Source organism: Balearica regulorum, chromosome 1 (assembly GCF_011004875.1).
Source record: "Balearica regulorum gibbericeps isolate bBalReg1 chromosome 1, bBalReg1.pri, whole genome shotgun sequence".
NCBI classification, from domain to species: Eukaryota; Metazoa; Chordata; class Aves; order Gruiformes; family Gruidae; genus Balearica; species Balearica regulorum.
This window is the reverse complement of record NC_046184.1, coordinates 27,156,626-27,182,601: the sequence shown is the minus strand read 5'-3', so window position 1 is coordinate 27,182,601 and position 25,976 is coordinate 27,156,626.

Here is a 25,976-nt window from a genome sequence, read left to right as displayed (position 1 = left end):
CTGAAAATTTTTAAGGAACAAACGGATGATGAATAGCCTGATCACTAAAAGCAAGTAATAAATAAAGAAGAGTGAGTATACTTTGGTGTGCACAAATAAGTTTTGTTAGATTTTCTAAGCATTTGCTAGGGAAAAATTCATCACATTATTTTTGAAAACATTTGCCGACTCTGAACTCATGTGTGCTAATGTTTGTTTGAGAGCAAGCATGCGGCTTCTGGAATTCATGTAGAAGTTTGCAAATAATATTTTGATTGTATCATACTCACTCTGCTATTTGTTGCAGAATGGACATCAGTGGTCCTTATGAATGCTATTAGGGCATCTGTAACAACAACTGTAACAACAACTGATGATTGCTGTCAGTGGTTCCAGGAGTTTGTAGTCACTGATGAATATACATATTACATCTACCTCTGATTTTCTTTTTCTTAAGCATGAAAAATGACTATCGGAGGAGCCCATAAGCATCAGTCTTTAGCTATCAAAAATGTTGTTATATTTATTTCTGATCTTTACTGCTTGAGAATTGTGTTTTATGTGGAAGTGCTTGGGTTGCTTTGCTGAATTCTGAGCTTGTGACTGAATTTACGACAGTAGTGGTAGTAAAGAAGGTATCTAGTTTTTTTTTAAAATATTATAAGTGATTTAAAATTAATTAGCCCAGACATATATCAATTGAAGTGAAGTTTCAAAATTAAAGTTTTTAACATAGCATCCTTACAGTGAACTAGGTCATCATTTGTGCACTGAAATGCCCCCCTTTTATGAAGCAATATATCCATGTAATGTTATGAGATACAGTTATAATGATGTCAGCATTTCTTTATTTGGAGGGTGTCCATAAAGCAAATAGAGTTTGTATGTACCCATTTGGAGAATTGGATCTATCACCTTCACTGGCAGATTTATTGTTTCTGCATACATCCATTCTACTAAACTGTATGTGTTGAAGTATGTTATTTTCCCAGATGTGCAACAGATGTTTTAAAACATCAGCTAGAGTTTTATAAACTGTATAATTCAATTCTAAATCACGTCAGAAGTACTATTACTGCAGTGCTAAGAAGGATTTATATGTCCAAGAGTAAATAATTAATAGAACAGTTGATACACAGGGAAGATTACACTGGTTAAGAGTACATGATAAATGATACCAAACCAAACTTTTCCTATAGACATCATGTTTAGTCTTTGAAGGCTGTCAGGGGTGAATTGGTTCTGGTTTTACCTGTTCATTTTCTAATATATCTACTTGTCTTCTAACAATTCACCTCTGTCAAATAGACATGAAAGGTACATCATTAAATTGAAAATATCGAGAAACAGCTGAGTCAGTGTCTGTTACAGGATTTATTCCCCTTGCAGAAATATGGCTTTATTTTGTTGTGATTCCACCTCACATGGCAGGGTTTGTATAGCCTTTCTAACTGGGACACGTACACAAAAATGCCTCAGCTGAAAGGAAGGCTAAAGCTCAACTAGTGTAAAGCACTGATGCAAATCCATTTCTAGCCTGTTCTGTCCACTTTTATCTCAAACTCATTCATGTTACTGGGAATCACCATGGGAAGAGACTACAGACAAGAAGAACTAATTCCCATGTAGTTTTCTTCTCCTGTATTTCTGTCACATGAAAATATGTAGAAGATTCTCACTGAAAGGCTTCATGTTCTGTGAAATGTTAGATAGAGGGCACACATGGTACCTCTGTGAGGCTGTCTTTTATTGATTGGGTTTGGAGGAAAATGTGCCATCTTGGTTAAAAAAAAAATAGGAGACCTCACTGAAAATGTAAGCTGTTGAGCTGTGCTTCCTCTCAGGAGGCAACTGTAATGGGTCTTCTTTGCCGAATGAAGTCTTTAACTTGTGCAGAAGTGCTGTAGAATAATAATAAAAATAATCATGATAAAAGAACATACAAAACAAGTGATGCACAATGCAATTGCTCACCATCCACCGATCGATGCCCAGCCAGCTACTGGAGTAATCGTAGTGCCTGTTGTCACAGTTGGAGTGACCACAGTCCCTGTCGTTTTGTCATCAGATCCAGAGACCTTCTCTTCCCCATGAAGGCACTGAATAGTGTTGAACAGGGCTTGATAGACATGGGCCAGGCCCCAGCATGTTGCAGTGATTTGTGTCTCTGTGGAATTGCCAGGGCGACAGCACACTTTTTCCAAATACTTCACTAGTTTTTCAGGTTTCTGCACGTGTTCTGGGGTGAAGTTCCAAACACTGGAGGTGCCCACTGTCCTAGGTACTTGCCCATACTATCCCACACACCTTGCCACTCATATCAGCCAGGGTGATATTCTTAAATAGTTGTTTAACCCTAAACAAAACCTGAAACAAAATGCAATTGCTAACCACCCGCTGATGCTCAGCCAGTTCCCGAGCAGGAGCCCCCCAGCCAGCTTCCCCCTAGTTTATATACTGATCATGATGTCATATGGTATGGAATATCCCTTTGGTCAGTTGGGGTTAGCAGTTCTGGCTGTGCCCCCTCCCAGCTTCTTGTGCACCCCCAGCCTCCTTGCTGGCAGGGCAGTATGAGAAGCTGAAAAGGCCTTGGCTTGCTGTAATCACTGCTTAACAACTAAACCATCAGTGTGTTATCAACATTATTCTCAGTCTAAATCCAAAACACAGCACTATACCAGCTACTAGGAAGAAAATTAACTCTATCCCAGCTGAAACCAAGACAATGAGTTATTATTCAGCCAGTGTAGTTTTCATGTAATACTTCTTGTTAGAGTCACTGCTGATTTAAAAGACATGAATAATTAAAATAAATTTGGATATTGAACAAAGTTGCCTACTTGGCAGGTGTATGGTGCTCAGTCAGAATTCAGTCTGCATCCTAGCTCTAGGAAGGAAATAATTCCTGGGATACATCCAAGTGTAGTCTAAAGTTTGTGATGAGTTTTACCCATAATAGATGATGCTTTCATTTTAGACAATTGCATGTGATTGCTCTAACACAGCAATTAAGAATCATTTTTGAGAAACTGGTTTTGGACATATTTTGGCCAGTGAGAGTGTAATGAGTGATTTCTAGCAAAATACCTGTTCTATGAAAAACAAAGGCAAAGTTAATCTAGCGTAATATTTTGTCCACCTTCATTCAGCCTATTTTTAGCAGTTAAAAAGAGATCTTAAAACAGTTTAAATAGCAAAGATTTGGGCTGGACAGTTCTTTTTTTTTCTTTGTCATTCACATGTCAACTCAAAGTGGACAAATCTCTGAAGTATAAAGCTGTCCCTTGAAGTGTTTGGCAATATTGTACAAGGCGGCCACTCTATAAATATATAACATGTCATATGTATCAGTGAATGGCCTGTCAGAAAAACTGTTCTTAGTTATAGAGTGGAACAAGGTATATCAAAAATACTTCCTACACAATTTTTTCATCATGTTTGCTATAAAAACAGAAATATTTTGTATTTTTATAGATTAAAATGGAGCCTTTATATCTCTGTATTCAAGTGTCTGCAAAAAGAGCATTGGTGGTGACACAAATCCATCTCATAAGGTTCCCTATGCATGTGATGTTTCTCAGTGCTTACACCAGCAGCAATGGTGTCTTCTTCTTTGTGCAGGACGTGACTTTTTTCTAGGACTGCACTTTTTCCCCCCCAAAATAAACAAGCTAAGTGATGTGGTGAACTGCTACTCATGTCAAAGAGCTATTAGGCTCTCTGATCTCTGTTGATGACCTCATGCCATGGTGTAACCTCGTGATATTTTGATCCACCCTGTACATAACATAGGTAAAAACAAACTGAATTTTGTAGCTTGAATCTATCATATTTTTCCTCCACTGAGAGTGCTCAATTAAATTACCAGCTATTTTCCAGTTCAGGACAAATGAGAAGAGAGGTAGAGATGGTCTGTTTGTTTTTCCATGTCATTCATAGGCAGCAGATGAGTACATCTTCAATATAGAAGAATGACATTGTCTTTCCCATGATCCTTTCCTTGAAAATTGTACTGCCTGTGCAATGGGAGAGGCACAGAACCTAGAGCAATGCAGTTGGTGACTATGTAACTTAAAAATGTGTCATAGCATGCAGACATAAAAGGGAGAAGGTATTGTTGCCAAAATAATTTTAGTTCTGGCATTCCTTAGCTTTTCCATGGCTGATTTTGACTGAGTCTTCTGAGTTTTCTATATTTATCTATGTTTCTAATGGGCAATTATTGGACAAATGGGCAACCCCAACCTAACCTTTATTATTTATTTAGTCTCATAAGATTTTTTCTGGAATTGATGCAATGAAGCCGTCTCCTGAATCTAAAGTTAACATCTCTCAGTACTTCCAATATATCCCTGTAATTTCATAAAAACATTTTTAACATTTTTTTGGTGTTTGTTGGTCTCTTTTATTTAAACATATGGGTATAAAATTCAGGAAGTCAGGATTTGTGTTGCAATAAGCTTGATTTTTGACTACAGAGGCAGTTATGAGACATCAAAGTATATACCTAAGATTGAGCTAAAGTGATGTGCTATGTCTGTGTGGGTATCGTGATGGCAAATATGCTGGCATCTGCTTTTATAGAATTCTTTGCAATTTCAGAATAATCTTTAAAGATGTTTGGTTAAATCATTTCAGCATAAGTTTGTACCTCTGGGCATAATTGTTCTTTCTGCTCTAAGTGTGATACCAGCTATGTTGTTTTGAGATTAAGGACATTATCATTGCAGACAACACAGACAGATGACTTTACATTGTGTGCTATTTTCACTGTGCTACTTAAGTCTCATCATAATTTGATGTCATAGTTCGACCATGTCTCTTTTGTTAACAAAACAAGAACAACAATTCATCTTCAACCCTCACCATATGGCAGAGATATTGATATGCAACAAGGCATTAGTCAAATTAGCATTTTCTGCAAACCATGCTCATCTGTGTAACTGATTCAATAATTAGATGTGTTCTTTCTTGACTACAATGGAACTTATCATCTTTGCTAATTGAAAATGCCCGGGCTCTTTTTGGCAAATTCATGAAGTGTGAGTAATCTAGTTTTGGGAAGAAGTTGTTTGGTTTGTCTTTGGGTTTTCTTTTCTGCTGACAGTTGCTTTTTGGAGAGCGGAGGGAGTCCAATATGTTATTACACAATAATTGAGAGCTTTTGAGTACTGTTGATGCAGTGAAAGTTTTTTCTTATTTTGATCCATCTGTTCAAGGATGGGTCTGTTCTTGAAACCCAGGAGTTTCTTCTTCTTTCAGGCTCACCCTTAAAATATTTTACATTTTTATGCATGTAAAATGGAATAAAACTGCTTTACTTACATATGTTGTCATTCTGTTTTGGTTTTTTTTTTTTTTAAACAGTATCATCTTTTGAGCAGTCTACTTTATGATGTGTATGCCAACATGATGGATGCATGTGTTCGACAGGGTTACCTTGCTGCTCTGCTCATCAAAACAATTTTATTACTTTTCATGGAAAACACTGTCTTTCTCCTTCTTTTGAGAATTTCTGCTTTTGCTCCTGCAATCCCAGAATCATCATCAGTAACATGGTCTGAAGCACACAGCCAGCCACTGAGACCTCACTGAGATAGTTCTGCTATTGTATGCTCAAAAGTCCTCAGCCCTTGTAGTTACTAATGAATATTTTTGATTTATGCTTTTAAACAAATTTTTTTCAGTGAAGAAAGAAGATGAAAAAGTGTCCGTCACCTTGGGGCCAAGCCTTTACATTTAGCAGTGCTCAGCATTCATTGAATGTACTCGTCTGCAGAAACTAGTTCTGACCTGTGATGGCCCAGGTTCCTCAGGGGTCTGAGCAGACACCGGTGTGTCAGTGCTCAGGTAACTGATGGTTCTCAAAGATACCTCACTCTCCCCAGCCTATGGACTGGGGAGGACCCTCAGTTGATGCTGACATTTAGCTAAGATGAATATAGGTCTAAGTTTATGTGATTTTTAATGCAGTAGATGATACATCATCATTGCTAGTTTTCTATCTTGTTATTTAAGATTCTGATTCCAGCTCAAGGTACTTAAGACCTGGGTAATTTAACATATGTCTTGTGTTTAGGTCATAACCTCAGGTACCGACCAGCAAGGCAAGACTCATGGGCACCACCTGCAGAGAACCTGTGGGTAGTAGTGTGAGTTAGACAAACGGAGCCACGGTTCCCTTCCTGCTTTCCCTCTGCATCTGGAATCAGTGGTTGAAGGCTCATGTAGCAACAAGCTTCAGGGACTAATGCTGGCTCCTCTGTGAGTGGTCCAAAGCAAGTTGGAAACCTAGATTTCCAGACACATTCTCTTTTGCTCTAATCTCTTGGTCCTGAGATATAGTGGGCACAAGCTGCTATGTGTCCAGGTAGTCAATGTATTTTTTTTTTCTCTCCTGAGTTAGGCGTAAGGAAATAGACAAACTGGAAGGTGAATAGATGAGAATTCACAAACTTACAGTAGCACACAATATAATTTGAAAAGAAATATCTTTAAAAAGAAAATCTACAATTCAAAGATTGATGAGTTTTTCGGTGTTGTTTTGCCATTTGAGGAATTTTAACTGCCTGCCTCTCCTTGCTTCCAAACGTCCATATTTTGCATTGTCCTCTAGCATCCTCCCCAATAGTGTCAGGCACTTACTAACTCATTAAATGTAGATTTGAAGCTGAAATCCATTTCACAAATATAGATTTTCTCCTGTGGGATTGTGGTGACTGCTTTTTCATTTTGCAAATGCTTGTTGTTCTGCAATCTTTCTGTGGTTATCTGGAGTCTGTAGCTGGCTGAATGTGTAGAAGTAAAGTCCACTTGGATACACTTTATTCCTCCTAGTAACAAATTCCTTGTTTTTCCTCTCATTTATATTTAGTCCTAATATTTTATAGTCCTTCCTTAAATAAATGGTCCCATTTAAAGGCAGAGCACAACCTAAAATATATCAGTCCATTACAGCCTTACCTCTTTGCTACAGATTTATCTAAGCTGTTTAGTTCCTATTATAACTCCACTCAGGAGCTTCACATGCCCTGTTTCTCCTCCCTTATCTCACTTATCTTTCTGAGAACATAAGGTACAAAATGGTAACTCATTCTCCTGCTGTCTACCTCCTTCCAGGCTGTACCACTAACTGTACCCTGCACGGCTCAAAGCAATTCAGTAGTCAATTGCATTTATTAATTTATACATAGCAGTCACATTTGTTTCCTCCAAAACACTGGACATTGAATTCCTTGCAGCAGTTACACAAAGATATGCACAACGAAGGTTATGAATCAGGCTGTGCTTCAGTGTCTGCCCAACCTAGGGCCCGGGGCAGAGCGGTGCTGGGGGCAGTTTTGTAGAGTTGGCTGTTGGAAAACTTCCTAAGAAGATCCGTTATCTGCTGCTGCTCCTCCTTTGGGGTTATGAGTTGCTCATCCCCTTCCTGCTCCTGCTACTCCCAACTGCAGGGCGCTCTGCATTCTGCCTGCTGTTTTGGGACGGAGCACGGGACAGTGATTGCCCTCCCAGCACTGGCCTCCCCTCCTGCGCCTGGCTCTGTGCTCCTCCTGCCTCCTGTCCCTGGAAGAAAGGCCTTTTGGTGTCTGTTTGGAAGCCTAGTGCTGCCCCATATACAGCATCCTTATCCAAAGAGGTCCACTGCCATCTGCCCCTTGCAAAGACCCTCCTCCACCTGAACCTGACTGATGGCTTCACAGTCCTCTCTTACAACACACAGTTTTAGACCACAAGAGAGCAGCAGCGCATAGCCACCCGATTACCTTACTAGAGTTTACTTAAATTGTATGCTCTGATTTGATGTAACTGAAGGATCTGATTTTCAGGCAGTGCTGAACAGTCAGAGCTCATGGGAGAGTCAACATGAACTCTGGCCTTAAGCCTCAGGAAAAATCAGATCCGTAACGATGCAGGGCAATCTTTAATTCTCAGGCTGGAGGTAGTTTTTATGAGCTGCAGGTAAACTGTTGCATACAATCAGAGCTGAAGGCATATTTATCTTAATGGAAAATGAAAAATATACCCTTCTTTCCATTGATTAAATCTGTTCTTGTGTGTTGCAAACCTTTCCATGGCAGCTATCCGCTATTATTTTCATTACAGTTCAGGCGCTGCAGGAGAACTAAAGTAAAATCAGGAGGTGGCTGCAAATTAAGCTGTTATATAAACAGCTGCTTCTGACACTCAGCCAAACAACTGACTGCTGCATTGTGGAGCAAGGCTTAGTCCCCATTTCAAATAAAACAAGTTTCTGGCATGAACGGCTATAACCCAGGGCTTTGAGATTGGGATGGCAGTACTGTCAGTTCCAGTTGCAGACAACAGGAAGGTTAACTGACATAGCCATAAATTGCCAAAAAATTAATAATCTGTGTATTTTTTGGTAAGAAAATCCTGTCCATTCTTCCTGGTTATGTATATCTAGACCAACTGTCCTGGTTCTGGCAAGGATAGAGTTAATTTCCCAAGGAGCCAGGACAGGTGAGCCAAGCTGGCCGGGGGCTATTCCATACCATGTGACATCATGCTCACCATAAAAGGGGGCCAGGCGGGGAGGGGCGGGTTCGGCGTGTCGGCGTGGCTCCGGGACGGGTCGAGCGTCCGGTCGGTCGGTCGTCGGATCGGTAAAATCGTTCTCTGTTATCACCATTGTTACTATCTGTTATCAGCACTGTTGTTGATTGTTCTCCCTCTCCCTTGCTGTCCCAGTAAACTGCCCTTATCCCAACCCTCCAGGCTTTGCCGTTGTTTTTCCGTTCTCCTCCCCATCCCGCCGGGGGAGGGGTGAGCGAGCGGCTGGGGCTAAACCACGTCACCAACCCATGCACAGAGTTTTCCTCTTCATCAAGAGCTGTGGTAGGAATTTTAGGGGGGCTGAGAAGGTGGCTGCTTGGCATTCATGCATTAAATGAAAAAAAAGAGAGAAAAGATTTGGGACCTACCAATCTTCAGGAAACCCTGAGGGCTGTGCTGGCAGAACCAGCTGTTCTGGAGCTGTGCTGCTGCAGTGGGGCCATGGCAGCCTGAGGACACTGAGGACGTGTGACACGAGGGGACATTTGTCCTGCACCTTAACAATAGCAGCAGCCCAGGGAGCAGTAGCCTGGCATCTTATGGTGCAAAATACCTGTGGCCTGTGTTTCTGCATGTATGTCCTATATAGGCAGGCTGCTGCTGAGGTTTGAGATGAAGCCTGGGATTTATTTCTCTGCCTCAAACACACAACCACTTTTCAGCCAGACTCTAATCAAGCATTACAGCCTTGTGGCTGGAGATTACATTGCCGGCTGGAGAGGTGCAGGCTTGCCTGTGGACAACTGTAGGGGAATAACTGTGGGTGAATAACTGAGGAAATCAGTGGTATCACTGTCACTCCACAGGAGCCCAGGAGACTCCTCTATCCCATTGATAAATCACCTCTCAGCTCACCACAGATTAATGGATCCCCAGACTGAGAGATCTATGGCCATATGCTGTGGCCTATCCATAATGAACGAAAGGTGTAGATTAAAGCAATGACCAGCAGTGTTATTTGTAAATAAGAAACATTGTCCCTTTCTGAGACTAGCTTAAAAAAAGTATTATTCACCCAACACTGCATTAAAGATTGCCTCTCGTAGAAAAATTGCCTGTGCTGATCTCACTCATACGGTACTGGCTGAGCTGATGATGGACAATATTGTCACTGCTAAATTTAGGGGATATGGACGCTACATGAGAAGCTGTGCTCTAAAATACGACAGCACCTCCATACTCAGCAAATCTGTTCCCCCTCTGCGTTCATAAACATGCCTGCTAGTGTTACAAATAATTTTTACTAGTTTTTTAGTCTTGCTAGCACTTCAGAAACAGTATAACTAAGTGGTGTCAGCTGGATTTTATTCACTTGAGTGCATTATCATTAGAATTGTGCACTGCTTTCCATTACAGGGACAGACAGGACAGGGTTGCTGCAGAGCTGTAATGGGTCACAAGGCACAGGGCAAATTCTGTCCCCTCCAGCTAAATCTGTACATGGCAGCTATGCAGCTCAAAGGCACGTGCTGTACTCTCTGTTCACACTTTCCCTGTCTTGGCTTTGTCCCATGCCAGCTATTCCTCTCCAGGCAATGCATGGGCACAACTGTAGGTATTCCTATAGGGGAGAGTGCCTTCTGTTTATGGCAGAGGATGTGTCCTAAGCTGTTCTGTTGACCGGCAAAGGAAGAGCTCCTGACCCTGCTTGGTCAGGCACAGCTGGGAAACCTTGAGTTGTCCCTAGAGTTGGGGAGGAACCATCTAACACCGCCACACCCTCAGAAATATCTCCATCGTCGTCTGGCATTTGCCCTGGCCTCTGCTGCTCTGGGAGATCAGATTCAGGATCATGCAAGAGCTTAGTTTGGTGAGATGAGACTTAAAATCACCTGAGACTTTTGCTTTCTCACAGAACAGTGCCAGTGGCAATCATTAACCAAACAGCTTCATGCTTTGTACAAACCCATTGTTAGAAAAATACATGCAGCTTAGCAGGGCTTCATAGATTTCCTTGAAGAGCCTTTCCCAAAGCCAGTTTGACTCCCTGCTGGAGCTCCTACCTGTCAGGCAACACCTTCCAAAGCCTCACAAATCTCCATCAGACAGAAACAGACTCACGTCTGATCAAAATGAAGCAAAGGACGAAGTGTGTGAAACTGCGTGGCTGCTAAACCAGTATCCCATGACAGAGGAAAACACGGGTTCGGTGCAGCTGTTTTAGTGAGGTGGAGGATCTCTGCCCTTCTGCACTCAGCTTTAAACATCTTAATTTTCCTGTTGGAGAAGATCATAGGATCATTGGGTAATCAACCCTTCATATGACAAGAAATCTTCTAGTTTTCTGTGCAAACATATTCCCGCCCAATTTATAGACAGTTGATTTTGTGTCTGTACTATTTATTATCCTTTAATTCAGATAATTCTCCTCCCTCTCAAATACCCCTCTTAATGTATTTATATAGGCTTATCATATCTCTTTTCAATAGTTGCTTTGCTAGGCCAAGCAGATGAAAGTAATCTAATCTGTTTCATAAGATATATTAAGTGTTCTCAAAAATTCTCCATTCTCATAATCATTGTGATGGTGCTTCTTTGAGCCTGTTCCTGTTTGAATTCCTCTTTCATAAACATAAGTCAAAGCATATCTTGCCGTTATAGAGGATTCTCTATTTTCCTTATGTCACTGTGAAATAAAGTACTTTTTCTCTCAACTGCTGCTGTGCTCTTTCTTCTTCCCTCTTTTTAATGCTATTTTGACTTCTGCTTCTGTGTCCCTAATGATATATCCTCATTTCCCTCCATCTCTTTTTAATGTAAGGCATAAACAAAACATCTTATTTTGGGAAAATACTGCTGTAAAAAGTTGATTGCGAAGAAGAAAAAAAATCAAGGCTTTGCCTATTTTGTGTCACACTTGCAGTGACAGAATTAGGACAAAATGGAAAAATGTCAAGCTTTTTTCATGTTTTCAAAGTAACCTGAAGCATTTTGTTTTGGCATAGAACATCTAATGAGTATTGCCATGGTAACTATTTGAAGAAACGACACTGGATGTTATGTGGTTTTACTGGTATCACTTTAATACAGTAATATTAAAAACAGTGGAAAGACCACCCTCATTGCAAAACTTGGATCAATTTGAACGATTCATGATGGAATCAGGAAATAGATTCTTTGCTTGCAGATCTGCGAATACTTCACTTGAGAGGAACAATAAGCTAGGCATCAGTGCTATCCTCAGCTGCCTGGGGATCTGGCTAGTCTCCTATTTTTGACTCTCTCTGTGTTTATTAGTGAACCACCACTTAACTCTGCAGAAGGTCTAGTCTAACAACATGATTAAGTTCTTATGATATACCACAGAAGAAAGTATGCTGATGACAATGTACCTCTCATCTGATGGCAGAAACATAGGCAGAGGTAGAACAAGAAAGCAGGCAAGAATCATTCCTAATTTCTGAGGTGAGCACAATTATAAACATTTTCCAATTTACAGGCAAATAGGCCCAAGTGGGGGGTGGCATGGCAGGAAGCGTGGTCAGAAATGACAAATGCAGCAGATGGAGTGTGAAAAGAGGCAGCAGTGTGACTCCATGTTTTTTGGCAGGTATAAATTTATATGTTTTGGAAGGTATCAGCCTATTAACTTTGAGAAAAGCCTGGAGAGCTGAAATACAAAGTGGGAAGTTCTAAGGTAGATTGGCTTGCTGCTGACAAGAGCTATCGTTAAATGTCATCCCCGACTTTTTGCAAAATGCAAAGATGAATTTAAAGCCCCATTGATTATTTTTCAGATATGTGATTTTGTATGACGGGTGGTTATGAAATGGTCTGAAAGACACTGAGTTCCTCCTCCAAAATTCAGGTGCCCTCTATCCTCATAAAGTCCCAGAAATTTAATAGAAATTGATTACTTACACAGATTTGCAGGGTCATGCCTTTATACAAATTAATGTTTCATTTCAGATTTGCACAAATATGGAGAATGTTGTCATCAAACATTGTATCTTCATCACAGAACTCTTTTTGCAGGGATATTGTGTGTTTTGTGATGTCAGAGATCTCTTTGATAGCTCGAGCAGTATCTCTAAGGCAGTGTTCATTGGCTTTCCTTTTCTTACTCTCTTTATACTTGCTATATTCTAAAAAAGATTTTAAAAGTTTCAAAATCAAAATCATTGGTGTAACTGTCTCCTTTTATCCCTGGCAGTTATAAGCTTCTTTATTTATTATCTACTTCAGGCTCAGGTGATGTCAACTCAGGATTATTGTACATGTGAAAGACAATAACAGATTGGGTTTTATGGGTATGTTTGTCTGACAGACTAGGTAAAATTAAAAGAAAAAAATGGGGCTTCAGTAATTGTTGGTAATAAAAAAGAGTTAGGGTCTAGTTCAGCATGATACTGAAGTAGATGCTTAATTTCAAACACGTGAGCAACTCCATTAAACTTGATTGCACAATTAAGTGTTTGAAAGATCAGTCCCTGAAAAGCTTTTAATGTTTAGGGCATAATGTAGAAGTGCACAAGCTTCTGATAACCTGTCCTATTTGGACTGAAAATTGATCAATTAATATTTCACATTCATGCCCACAGGTTGTGAAAAGGCTGCCAGAAATTACTTTAGAAAGTAAAAGTAGTGTCTGAAATGAAGGGGAGAAGAGAATGTCAGTCTTGTGCAGAAATGCTTAGTTTTGACTTAATACCTCACTGAAAGAAGGGGAAAGAACTAATAGGTCTCTGTTTTCACAAAGAATTTGATTGTCTCCTTATGGAATTTAAATGTCTTCTTGATAGGAACGCAATGAAACAAGTCTTCAAAACTTAACTGCGTGCAGATCCTATGAAGTGAAGAACTGGGACATTGAATTTTAGCTCATTCAGTGATTCTTTATAACCTTATGACATAGACTTAGCTGGAGATCTAAAATAAGAACATACTGCAATTTAGATAGTCTTAACAACTAGTCAGGGGACAAATGGTCTGAGAACCTGTCTGTAGATCTCTGAGGGAGCAATTGTAAATATTCCAGATGTATAAATGGAACAGAAAGACATTCAGATCCCAGAACTAGTGAAATGTAATCTCTGCAAAAGTGAAGTTAGAAAGCAGAGAATAGATAAGAAAATGGAAACTGAGGTGGGGAAAAGACCTACATACGTGAAGAGTTCTTCCATTAAAACCACCTGAAAAAATGTTTAGGACAAGTCACAGTATGTCAGAGATTTCTCAGTAATGTGTCTTGTAACAAAGGGGAGGTGTTCAAGGATGACACCTCTAAGACATCTTCCATGTAGATTACAGTACTGATTTAATTGATATCTTTGCACAAAACTCTACTTTGCCTTTTGTAGGATGAGATGTAATTCAATGAATTTTATCCACCAATGTACAGAAATTGTGGGGAAATCTGTGCTTCCCATGTGACATTAAGGCTCTGCTGTGCTCTGTACATGACATGAAATCTACTAACTAATGGGAGAAAGACTAAAAGAAAACACCACAACGACTTTTTGTGAGATCACATTACATAGTGCAGACAAGCTAACTCTTACTCTAATCTCTTATATGCATTACTTACTTAAAAGCATCTTAAGTGGTATTCCTGCTCCTTGTTAACTAAATAGTCAGACCATGTTGCTTCTGATGGAAATCCCTAACCTTGTCAATAGATGACTGCTTTCTTCCGCATCTCAAATATCAACTTTCCTGAAGAACTAGAGCAGCAAGGTCTCGGAAACTAGAATGTTTTGATTTCCATCTTATCCTCAGCTTTCACTTAAGAAATTACAAATGGGTAACTGAGACATCTCAATTCTGTATCTTATCTGAATCAAAATATGTTTTTATACGAGTGGATGGTTTGTACCAAGTAGAAATTGGAACAACAGAAGCAATTACAGTCTTTGTTTCTTTCATTCATCTATGGTGGGTGTGAATCTGTTGGAAAAATCACACTTCTTTTCTGTTAATGGGCAAAGGACAGCTGCTCATCAAGGTAGTGATCAAATTCCATTATGACAACTGGGAAATCTCTTGCTGACCACTAAACATTGAATTTTTCCCTCCTGTTTTGAACAGAGAACAATATATTTGAAAATAGGAAATTGAAGTGCAAATAGCAAGTGTCTTGTTAAAATATCAATTGTAAATAGCTATAGGATAAATGAATGTGAAATATAAGTAGCCTTGAGATTTCAAATGAGAAACTTATAATAGCAATCAGACAACAATTACATGGAATATAACTGGAAGTTGGTATAATTAATTTTTCTGCACAAATTATTTCTGTGTGGTGTATAGAATCATAGAATGGTTTGGGTTGGAAGGGACCTCAAAGATCATCCAGTTCCAACCCCCTTGCCATGGGCAGGGACACCCTCCACTAGACCACGTTGCCCAAAGCCCCATCCAACCTGGCCTTGAACACTTCCAGTGAGGGGGCATCCACAACCTCTCTGGGCAACCTGTTCCAGTGCTTCACCACTCTCACAGTAAAGAATTTCTTCCTAATATCTAATCTACCCTCCTTCAGCTTAAGGCCATTAACCCTTGTCCTGTCACTACCTGGCCTTGCAAACAGTCCTTCTCCAGCTTTCCTGTAGGCCCCCTTTAAGTACTGGAAGGCTGCTGTAAGGTGTCCCCCAGAGCCTTCTCTTCTCCAGGCTGAACAACCCCAACTCTCTCAGCCTGTCTTCATAGGAGAGGTGCTCCAGCCCTCTGATCATCAATCATCAAAACCATTTATATTGTTTAACTCTTAGCTCTTCCTTTATTGTATTGTAAACTCCTAAGGTCAGCTACAGGATTCCTAACCAGGGTTCTTGAAAGTGCTGAGGGTCAGTGCCTGACTGGTATCTGAGCATGAAACTGGGGCTAAGGGAGAAGGACTTCACAGTCAGCAATACATATGAGAAGGATGGTAGGATGGAACTAGATAATCTTTAAGGTCCTTTCCAACCCAAACCATTCTATGATTCTATAATAAACTGAATATAAATATAACCACAATAAGTAACAGTGGCTAGCTGTATGTAGGTTAGAGACAAATCAAGCCTATAATATGTACTGTATAACTAATTAGTATTCCACAAGGAGTCCACAAACAGATTTTGTAAAATGGGAGCACTACATAATTAATAGGTACCCATATCACACTGAAGAGTTGATTCATTGCTAGAAATTGGGGCATTACATCAATCTCTTGTACGCCCTAGGATGTGCTAATCAGAGCATTCCAAGTTTAGATAAGGAAAGAAAGATACTACAGTCTGCACAAATATATTCCTGTGTTACTATCTGTGGAAATGAAGGAGGAGCCAGGGCAAGCTCTTATGTTTTCTCATACAATGAACGCATGCTCTGTAGGATGTCTGATTTGGTGGGAGTGTATATGTACATATGCATACAAGTAAACACATGTGCAGGGTTTCCATGGATTTGCAGAGCAAAACAAGAAGCTGTTGGCTGCCCTATCAGATCCTGCTGGTTTCATGCCATAGCTGCAGTGTGATGCTCTTGCATGATGCATAGTCACTGTCGCATTTAGAATGGAGCTACTTTCATGCCTATGCACACCACCACGCAAAAGAACACTCTTTTCCAATGGGTTATTTTAATTTATAGACAGTGTTTGACTGACCTACTGTTCAGCTCCTTATTCATATACTGGAGGATGGAAACAATTATTGATTAATGGGTGAGGTACAACATTACAAATAATAAATTGTCATTTATCATTTATTGATGATATACTTGCTAGAGCAAGATATTTATCGTACTAAGAAAAAAACCACCCAAATACTCAGTTTTGACCTCACTTGCATGATGGACTTCATAATCATAATTATGACTGCATTTATGAATTGATTTTATTTTAGCACCTACAAGGCCTAGAAAAATCTGCCCCTGCCATAATTCGGTTACAAACTAAGTTGAAGAGAAAGCACTGCCTGATTTTTAGCTTAGACTACTGAAAAGCATTTGGAGTACATGATGCACAATATCTAGCACAAGATATGTCAGGATTAAGACACATCATTCTTTTGGAAGTAGCTATAAGAAGAATAAAAACCATAATCTGGTCCATTTTCTTATGGGTGAGGATATGAAGTTTTCCTGCTAAGTTCATATTCATTCAGGACTTCTGTACTTGACAATTGATATCTATCTTGCTTGGACATGATTGTGTTGTCCTTGAACTCAGTGTCAAAACTCTTGTCCACTTTACTGGGACAAAATCAGGTTCTGAGCACTGCTTTTTCCTGCTAGAATACATTCAAAGCTGCAAAAAGTGTTTCTTCAACCTTACAAAACTACCGTAATAGCCCTTTTTAGTTTTAACATGTGTGCTAATTGTGCTAACTTACTGATTTTAACTTCTGATTGCTGAGCACTGGATATGAACTAACCATAAGAAATCTTTACAGTCACAAACAAGTCACAAATAATTCCCTGATCATTTTGAGTGATGACTGAGAGTGATTATTCCATGAAGATCCCCTTATTCAGCCATATAATTGGCTGCTGTTAATGTGTGGGATTAAGTGGTATGACAGATAAAATAAGATCTTAGTTAAAACAGTATTGCTTGAATATTTTTATTAATTAACATATGTTATGGATGTAGACAATGTTATTAATGGAAATTAAATTTAAGCAGAGACTTTTTTCAGTCCCACTGTTTTCCCTCAGTTGTCCCAGTCTGAAAAGGACCCAGTGGCCAGTGGCAGGTTCGTAGAAAGGCCATATAGGTGTTACAAAGTAAGAAGAGATTAGTTTTGGGGGAGGTTGTTGTCTGAATGCTGTTATCTTCTTGTTTTTTAAAAGAACCTAAAAAGTGACTACAAATTCCTAGGGGAAGACAGCTTGCAGAACAGAGAAAGTGGTGTATTTAAAGGTAAGAGCAGATTCAGAGAAGCATTAAAGCTACCATTACAGATCAGACTCATGAAAACATGGTGATGATCAGTCACAGGCTTACCACAGAAACAACGAAGGCCACAGCAAAGAACTGTAAACGTTAGAGATTAAATGGTATGTTAAGCTTTCTAAAGCCAGTTTTTCTGCCAATTCAGGATTGATTCCCACACTACACTTTGTAGTGTTCTGTGCAGTCCGATTTTAAAAGTTTCTAGCAATAGGAATTATGTCGTTTCTTACTAGCAAGCAGTTGCTAACAAGTAACTTCAAGTCATTAAAGGCTCAGCAAGTCTGTAGTGGTAATAGTATTCATCGCTTCTTTACGTACTGAGAAGTACTACTGGGCTTGCTCTAGATGCCTAAAGCTTGTGTTGAATAGATGCAAGTTGTGCAGATACGACTGTAAGCATTGATGGTATGTTAGGCACTGAGTAATTCTTCATTTTCAAGGAGCTCAACAGTTTTTTGAAATACAATGTTAATTGTTAGCCTTTTAACAGCAGCTTTTATTTAATTTGTGATCAGCAGGTAGGTTTATATTCTGCTTTATCTGTAGCAAGTGGATAGTTTCTATCTTGGAACAGATTCTGATATTTGGACTGAAGTTTCTGAAAGAGGTATTTACTTACATGCCACTTGCAGCCACCACAGTGCAAGGAGTGACTAATGTCATGAAAATAAATACCAGATGTTACAAGCTTTCTCAGGCTCTTTGTTCTCAACTTCTTTGTAATCTGTTATAGTCACAGAGAGAAGACATTATTATGGATTAATATCATCCCACTAAAACCTTTTCTTGTTGAAGGCATCTGTTCTTGTGCTTAAAATTGTTGATGGCAGATGTCTTTCTCTCTTTATCCTCCTCACACATTACTGTTGCCCATGCCAAACTGATAACCTTAGCAATGTGGGGTGACCCAAAATGCGCAAAATCAAGCAGCCATGTAAGATGAGGTCTCTCAATCTGTACAGAAGATGAACTGTAGCTGGCGTCCCAACCCATGGGCAGAGCCTCCGACCGCAGACCCACTGCTCTGAGGGAGACCGACTCAAAATGGATCTCTTGTGGGACTCCATTTATACCCAATTTGAATCTGACCCGTGGCCATATAGGGTCATGCAGCCTTCCCATTGGCCGAAGACCTCAGCTTTGTCACCTGTCAAGTGAAATGGCCACTGCCATGTGGGCGTAATTCAGACTGCAGCGGGAAGGTCTTCCCGTGGGCTGTGTTGGGGTGGGTGCATCTGCCACAGATGCTTCTGTGGGCCCTGAGGGAACTGGTGGATTAATTTGTTAAGCCACTCTCCGTCATATTTGAGAAGCTGTGACAGTCTGGTGAAGGTCCCACTGACTGGAAAAGGGGAAACATAACCTCCATATTCAAAAAGGGAAAAAAGGAAGACCCAGGGAACTACAGGCTGGTCAGTCTCACTTCTGTGCCCAGCAAGATCATGGAGCAGATCCTCCTGGAAACTATGCTCAGGCACATGGAAAATAAGAAAGTGATTGGTGACAGCCAACATGGCTTCACTAAGGGCAAATCATGCCTGACAAATTTATAGCTGAAGCAAGCAAGGAGACAATGGAAACATCTTATGTTTTATTCCTGATGAAAAAAATCCTCAAACTCACAGTTTTCAAACACCTGCCAATAAGGCTTGAAGGCACTTATTCCATCAAAGCTGAACCTGTAATTCAGACGCATAAATAAAGATGTAGGTTCATCTCTCAAGGTACCCAAGTTTTAAGGGATTTAAACCCCTTAAAACCTTGGTGCTGTCTTACGTCTATTAGATGTTGATCAGTATCATGTAAAAGGTGATAATTAAAATGAAGAACTCTGACACTTCTATTTTCCTTTTGAAAATAATTGTAGTGTTAAAGCATTCACTTCTGTTGGTTTTTTTCCTCAAGATCAATGTGTATACTAGTGGGTACAGACAGTGCTTCCCCATAGAGAGGTTGATGAAGTATGGGCTGGATGAAGACACAGCAGGATGGATTGAAAACTGAGTTACTGGGCCCAGAGGGTGGTGATCAGTGATGCAACATCTAGTTGGAGGCCAATAACTAGCAGTATACCCCAGGGGTCAATACTGGGTACAGTCCTATTCAACATCTTCATTGGTTATATGGATGATGAAGCAGAGTATACCCTTGGCAAATTTGCTGATGACACGAAACTGGGAGGAGTGGCTGATACACCAGAGGGTTGTGCTGCCATCCAGAAGGACTTCAACAGGCTGAGGAAATGGGCTGACGGGAACCTCATGCAGTTGAACAAGGGGCAGTGCAATGTTCCACTACTGAGAAGGAACAATCCCAGGCACCAGTACCTGCTGGGGGCCACCCACCTGGAAAGCACCTTTGCAGAAAAGGACCTGGGAGTCCTGATGAACACCAAGTTGGCAACGAGCTAGCAATGTGTCGTTGTGGCAAAGAAGGAATATGGTAGCCTGCGTTGCCTTAGACAAAGTATTGCCAGCAAGTCAAAGGAGGTGATGCTTCCCCTCTACTCAGCGCTGAGGCCACACCTGGAATGCTGTATCCACCTCTGGGGTCCACAGTACAAGAGAGATGTGGAGCTACTGGAGAGAGTCCAGCAAAGGGCCACTAAGATGATTAAGGGACTGGATCACCTCAGTTCTGAGGAAAGGCTGAGAGAGCTGGGATGTTTGAGGCTGGAGAAGAGAAGTCTTGCGGCAGTCTCATCAGTATATACAAATATCTGAAAGGAGGGTGCAACGAGATCAGGCCCTGGCTCTTTCAGTGGTGCCCAGTGTCAGGACAAGAGGCAATGGGCAAACTGAAACACAGAGTGTTTGTCTGAACATCAGGAAATACTTTTTTTTTTTACTGTGAGAGTGACCGAGCACTGGCACAGGTTGCGGAGTCTCCCTGCTAGGAGATATTCAACAGCTGTCCAGACAATCAGCTCTAGGTGATCCTGCTTGTGCAGGGAGGTTGGACCAGGTGACCTCCAGCAGTGCCTTCCAACCTCAGCCATTCTGTGATTCTGTGTTTCTGTAATAGCACCTTTTTTTAACTCATGAATTGGAAAAAAAAGTAGATGATCCTGAAAAAAATGATTATGTATCTTTTTTTTTCTTCCTTTTAAAATAAGTGAATTCATGCCCACTTTTGCAAATTTGGCTTAAACTTTTATAAAGTCCTGATTCACAAAATAGAATAAAAGACAATAACATTGTTAATTCCCTTTTGAATTATTTACTTGTGGGAGAAAAGATTGTCTTTTGCTGGTTGCTTGTCTACATGTTCCTTACCCCCAATAAATACAGACTTCAAACTATTTCCAAAGACATCAACACTCTATAATGGTTGCATTCTAGTGTGACAAGCTATGGGAGCAGTTCACATATGCACAATTGAAGAATTAGGTAGAAAACTGTTATGTCAGATTCATTTATATTTATTGCTGGTTTTGGTCCTGAATGCATGTCAAACATTGGTTCCCAGTATCTTGTTGCTACAAGCAGTGAAAACCAGCTGTATATCTAAGGGCAAGTATGGGTAAACAAACAAATGCAATTAAGACTATACAGAGGTTACTACTTTTCACTACTTGGCCTGAAACCTAAACCATGAATTTATACACTTGTTTTTCTCTGCTGTTATGCCACTGATAATATTTAGTAGGATAAAATAAACCAAAAATGCATGGTAGCAAGAAAGATTCAGGTGAAAAGAGATGGGAGGCAAAAGAAGGCACTTAAAAGGAGATGAACAGAAAAGCGCGTGGTGGCTACAGACAAGCTCCAATGCAATAGATCTTGCATAATGGAGTCATATTCTTTGACACAGGCAGAGAAGTGAGCTAAATAGTCATGACAGCAGAGTGGGGCTTCAGCACAGTTTTCAAGGTATTCTGGGCAGTAAGAGATGATACTCTTTCAGAGTGCAGGTTCCAAGGTTTTTAGCCATAGAACACAGTGCCCAGTGTATTGACTTGCTCTCAGAAATCAAGGAGAGCGTGCAGTCCTCTGAGCAGATGACACATGCCCATAGGAATTTGTGCCAGTCAGAATTTGGAGAACTGCACACTATAGGAGCTGAAACTTTAAAGTGGGCTTTGGTAGAAGTCGTCTTCAGTTTAGTCAGGAGCTAATGTAAAAGAACAGGTGAGTCTTGAAAACCCTACACTGGAGAAAATAATGAAGCTTTCCAGGCACCTGGAGGCTGTGAAAATCAATGTTGGTCACAACTGCTGTCTGTGAATCTACTTTAGCTGTGGATTTGACTTAACTCTGAGACAACAAATTCTTTTACTTGCACAAGGCTTGTAAGCATTCCAGTTTAACTCACTAGAGTTAGATCCACTTTTTGTCCAGGTAGGCTTTTGGATGAATAACTAAACCAAAAAAATCTGACTTGAAGAAAGGTGTGTGGAGCTGAGTATCCTTGAATTTGAATAACTGTGTAGCCTTTAACCTCCCAGTTTCTTTTTCATGCTTTTTTTCTCACACTGAAATGGGGATGTGATGAAATGAAACCTGTGAAATATTTCTGTATAGAGGTCCTTGGACAAATTTATGCTAAGTCCTGATATTTGTATTGCCAGTGAGCATGTATACTCCTTACCCACACACCTGCAATAAACATACAAGGTTCATGTAAATGCATTTTTGGAGGAGATCTTACAGAAACTGATTTCTTTTAAGACTGTAGTAACTTGTTTTATTCTCTGGACTATGCAGCCTATACAGTATTAAACTGCAGTCTTCGCTTTGATTCACTGTGTCAAATGCAAGTTACAAGAGAGAAAAGATTGCTTTCTTTGTTTTCCTCCCTGTCAAACAAAAGCATATTTTCTTGCTTGATAAGATTTAATTACTAGAATGTGTAAGCGAATATAATTTACAACCAAAGGAAGACTAAAAAAGAGGAAAAGTATAGTTAAAAAAAAGGAAAATCTCCAGAAATGTAGTCTTTGTGTCTTGATGTAATTTCTAGTTCTGCTCTTCAGAAGACATAGAATACTTCCTGACAATTTACTGTGTAATGATTACAGTGATATTTTTTGCATATTCGGACTAAATGATTGTGGTGGGTTGACCCTGACTGGAGGCCAGGTGCCCCCCAAAGCTGCTCTGTCACTGCCCTCCTCAGCTGGGCAGGGGAGAGAAAATATAACGAAAGGTTCCTGGGTCGAGATAAGGACAGGGAGAGATCACTCACCAGTTACTGTCACGGGCAAAACAGACTCGACTTGGGGAAAATGAATTTAATTTATTACCATTCAAATCAGAGTAGGATAATGAGAAATAAAACCAAGTCTTAAAAACTCCTTTCCTCCACCTCTCTCTTCTTCCCAGGCTCAGCTTCACACCCAATTTTCTCTACCTCCTCCCCCTCAGTCTTCACTGCCCTTGGTGTCTGCAGAGTTGTTTCTCCCACATTGCTTTTGGTGTTTTCCCCCTTTTAAAATAGTTACCCCAGAAGCGCTACCACCATTGTTGATGGGCTTGGCCTTGGCCAGCAGCGGGTCCATCTTGGAGCCAGCTGGCATTGGCTCTGTTGGACATAGGAGAAGCTTCTAGCAGCTACTCACAGAAACCATCCCTGTAGCCCCCCTGCTACCAAAAACCTTGCCATGCAAACCCAATACAATGATACAGAAAATTATGATGTAGTCCTCACTTTGGGACTGAATTATTCAGTGTGTCAGTCATGCTCTTTATTAGTTGGTCATTTGTTCCATACTCTGAATGGAAGACAACTTGGGCTTTGGGGTTTTTTTTTTTTTTTTTGGTAACTCATGTACCAGTGACATCAAGAAATAATCCTTGAATTGGATTCTAACTCTGCCTTATATGGTTTTTTTCATTTCAGTTGAAGTTGACATGGTGTCTGTCTTTAAATGCACCTTCAACTTTCTATCCTTTCTTTTTGAACTTCTTGCTGCAGACTGTTACCTTGTCAGTGGGGTTAATTATCTCTTGTCCTGGTTAAGACACTTCCATGTCATTATAGTTCTCTTTCCCTGTTCTGCTTTATGGCTATCCTGATATTACATTCCTTAGCCTGAACATGTATTAGAGATGTATGCCTTGTGTTTCAACATTTAGCCCCTCTCTCCTTTTTCTCAGTTAGTTGTTCTAATTTAACATGGTTTATTGAGCAATTAGACTTGTAAAACAATTAAATTGTTGCCTCCGATAGCATTTTGTATTAATTCACAGTTTCTACTTGGCCTGTTTGTCTAGGTGTCTTCTGAATTTGGAAAGCTTACTGTTTTGGGGAAGATTTTGCTTCATGGGTTGTCACCATTCTCCCTGGTTTAGAATATATTGGACTCTCTAATTTCTACCATCTTACTCATTACTTTGCTAAAGCTGCTTTGAAAGTGAAATGATTCTGTTGCAAACACTTTCCTTGTGTGAGATGCATAGAATCATAGAATTGTTTTGGTTGGAAAAGACCTTTAAGATCATCAAGTCCAACCATTAACCTAGCACTGCTAAGTCCATCACTAAACCATGTCCCTAAGCACCACATCTATGCATGTTTTAAATACCTCCAGGGATGGTGACTCAATCACTTCCCTGGGCTTGACAAACCGTTCAGTGAAGAGAATTTTCCTAACATTCAATCTAAACTTTCCTCTGGTGCAACTTGAGGCCATTTCCCCTTGTCCTATCACTTGTTACTTGGGAGAAGAGACCAGCACCCACCTGGCTACAACCTCCTTTCAGGTAGCTGTAGAGAGCAATAAGGTCTCCCCTCAGCCTTCTTTTCTGCAGACTAAACAACCCCAAACCTCTGGGTGAATGGCAAAGATAAGGAGAATACAACTGTTCTGTGTCAGGGTGATTTAATGATGGATATCAAGAAGACATTGCACAAAATGGAAGAGCAAGGACTCATTGCTAAAAATTACTATAAAGCAAATTACTACAGTTAACATGGAAAAGAAGGATTTGAGTGAGTACAAACTTGGTTTTGACTAAACAGCACAATGCTAAACTGTTAACAGGAAGTGTCATTCTGGGATATGCTAATGCAAGTTTTGTATTGAGGGCATAGCAACTAATCACTCTGCTAAGTTGGTAAGGTTTCTGCTGGAGTTTGGTGTCCAGTACTGGGTATCTCACCCTAAGGCAGAGGATGATAATTGGAGAGAGCATGTAAGAGAGTAATAAAAATAATCAGAGGTTTAAAATATATGATTTAGGATGAACATGTGAGTTGTTTTATTCTAGAAGAGAACTAGTGGAAGTAAAAAGCTATTGAAAAAAAGGAACTAGAGAGTGATCTGTTACTCTAAATGTCCATTGTGTACAGTAATTTACTTGCCTTAATTTTCTGTAAGGGAGGGCTGAGATTAGGGGACAGTTTTGACTTATGAGGATTCCTTAGGACAATCTACCAAGGCATGGGATGGGATTCCCACTAACAGAAATTTCTGAGAACAGATTAGACCAATATCTCTTAAGAATGGTGTAGATACGTTTCATCTCGTTTTGGTGAGAAGGGTTAGAGCTGATGATAAGGTAAAATCTTATGCCTAGGGAATCTAAGCTGCTATTGATAATGTTTTACCTCTATATTTCTATAACTTGCTAAAAATTCAAGAAGGCAAAGTCATAAGGCAGATCACTTTACTTTGGAGTATGTAGGTTAGGTGTTGAAGACTAAATTAGTTGTCTTCGGCTTCTAGACATTATGGAAAAAGAAACAGCCACACAACAGGATTCATTTGATCTATCCTAGAGCCTTTACAATGGGCTGAACTGTTCTCTGATCTGCCTCTTTCCTCTGACTAGACCCCCAGGTGACTAGATTATATTTAGGTCGTCTTTAACTTTTGCATGCCCAAATGAAGTGAGAGTTCTCTCAGCCCAGCACTTCAGATTCTGATGTTCCTAGTGGGCAGCTTGATTTCTTGCAAAAGTATGTGATCTGCCAAAGTGTTTTAGGGTATATCTTCGCAGATGGATACAGATAGTTTTCCAGCTGGTTCCAGCCCAGCAAGGCATCAACAAGAATCTTTCTGGATGGTTGGCATGGAACCATCCATCTGGATGGGTGGTTCATGCATGGCTGTGCTGGCATTGCTCTCTCCCACCCCTCAGCAGGACATGGTGAGTTGGATTCAGATCACACAAATATACTTACATGTCTCCTTGATCACAGGTGGCTCTGAGCTGGAAGGCAGCTATCAGGAGGGTAAGAAGGAGAATCTGGGGAACTACGGGCCAGTTAACTTCACCTCACTCCCTGGAACAGTGATGGAGCACATCCTCCTGGAAGCCATTTCCAAATGCAAGGGACAAGAAGATTATTGGAAGTAGTCAGTGTGGATATATGTAGGGAAAGTCATGCTTAATCAACATGATAGCCTTCTATGATGAAAAGACTTGCTTGGTGGATGAGGGAAGAGCAGTGGATATTTTTAATCCTGACTTTAGCAAGGCAGACAGCACTGTCTCCCATAACTGATAAAGGACAGGCTAGATAAATGTATGGTGACATGGCTTGAAAATGGCCTGAACTTCTGTGCTCAAAGTGTGGTGATGAGTGGCCTGAA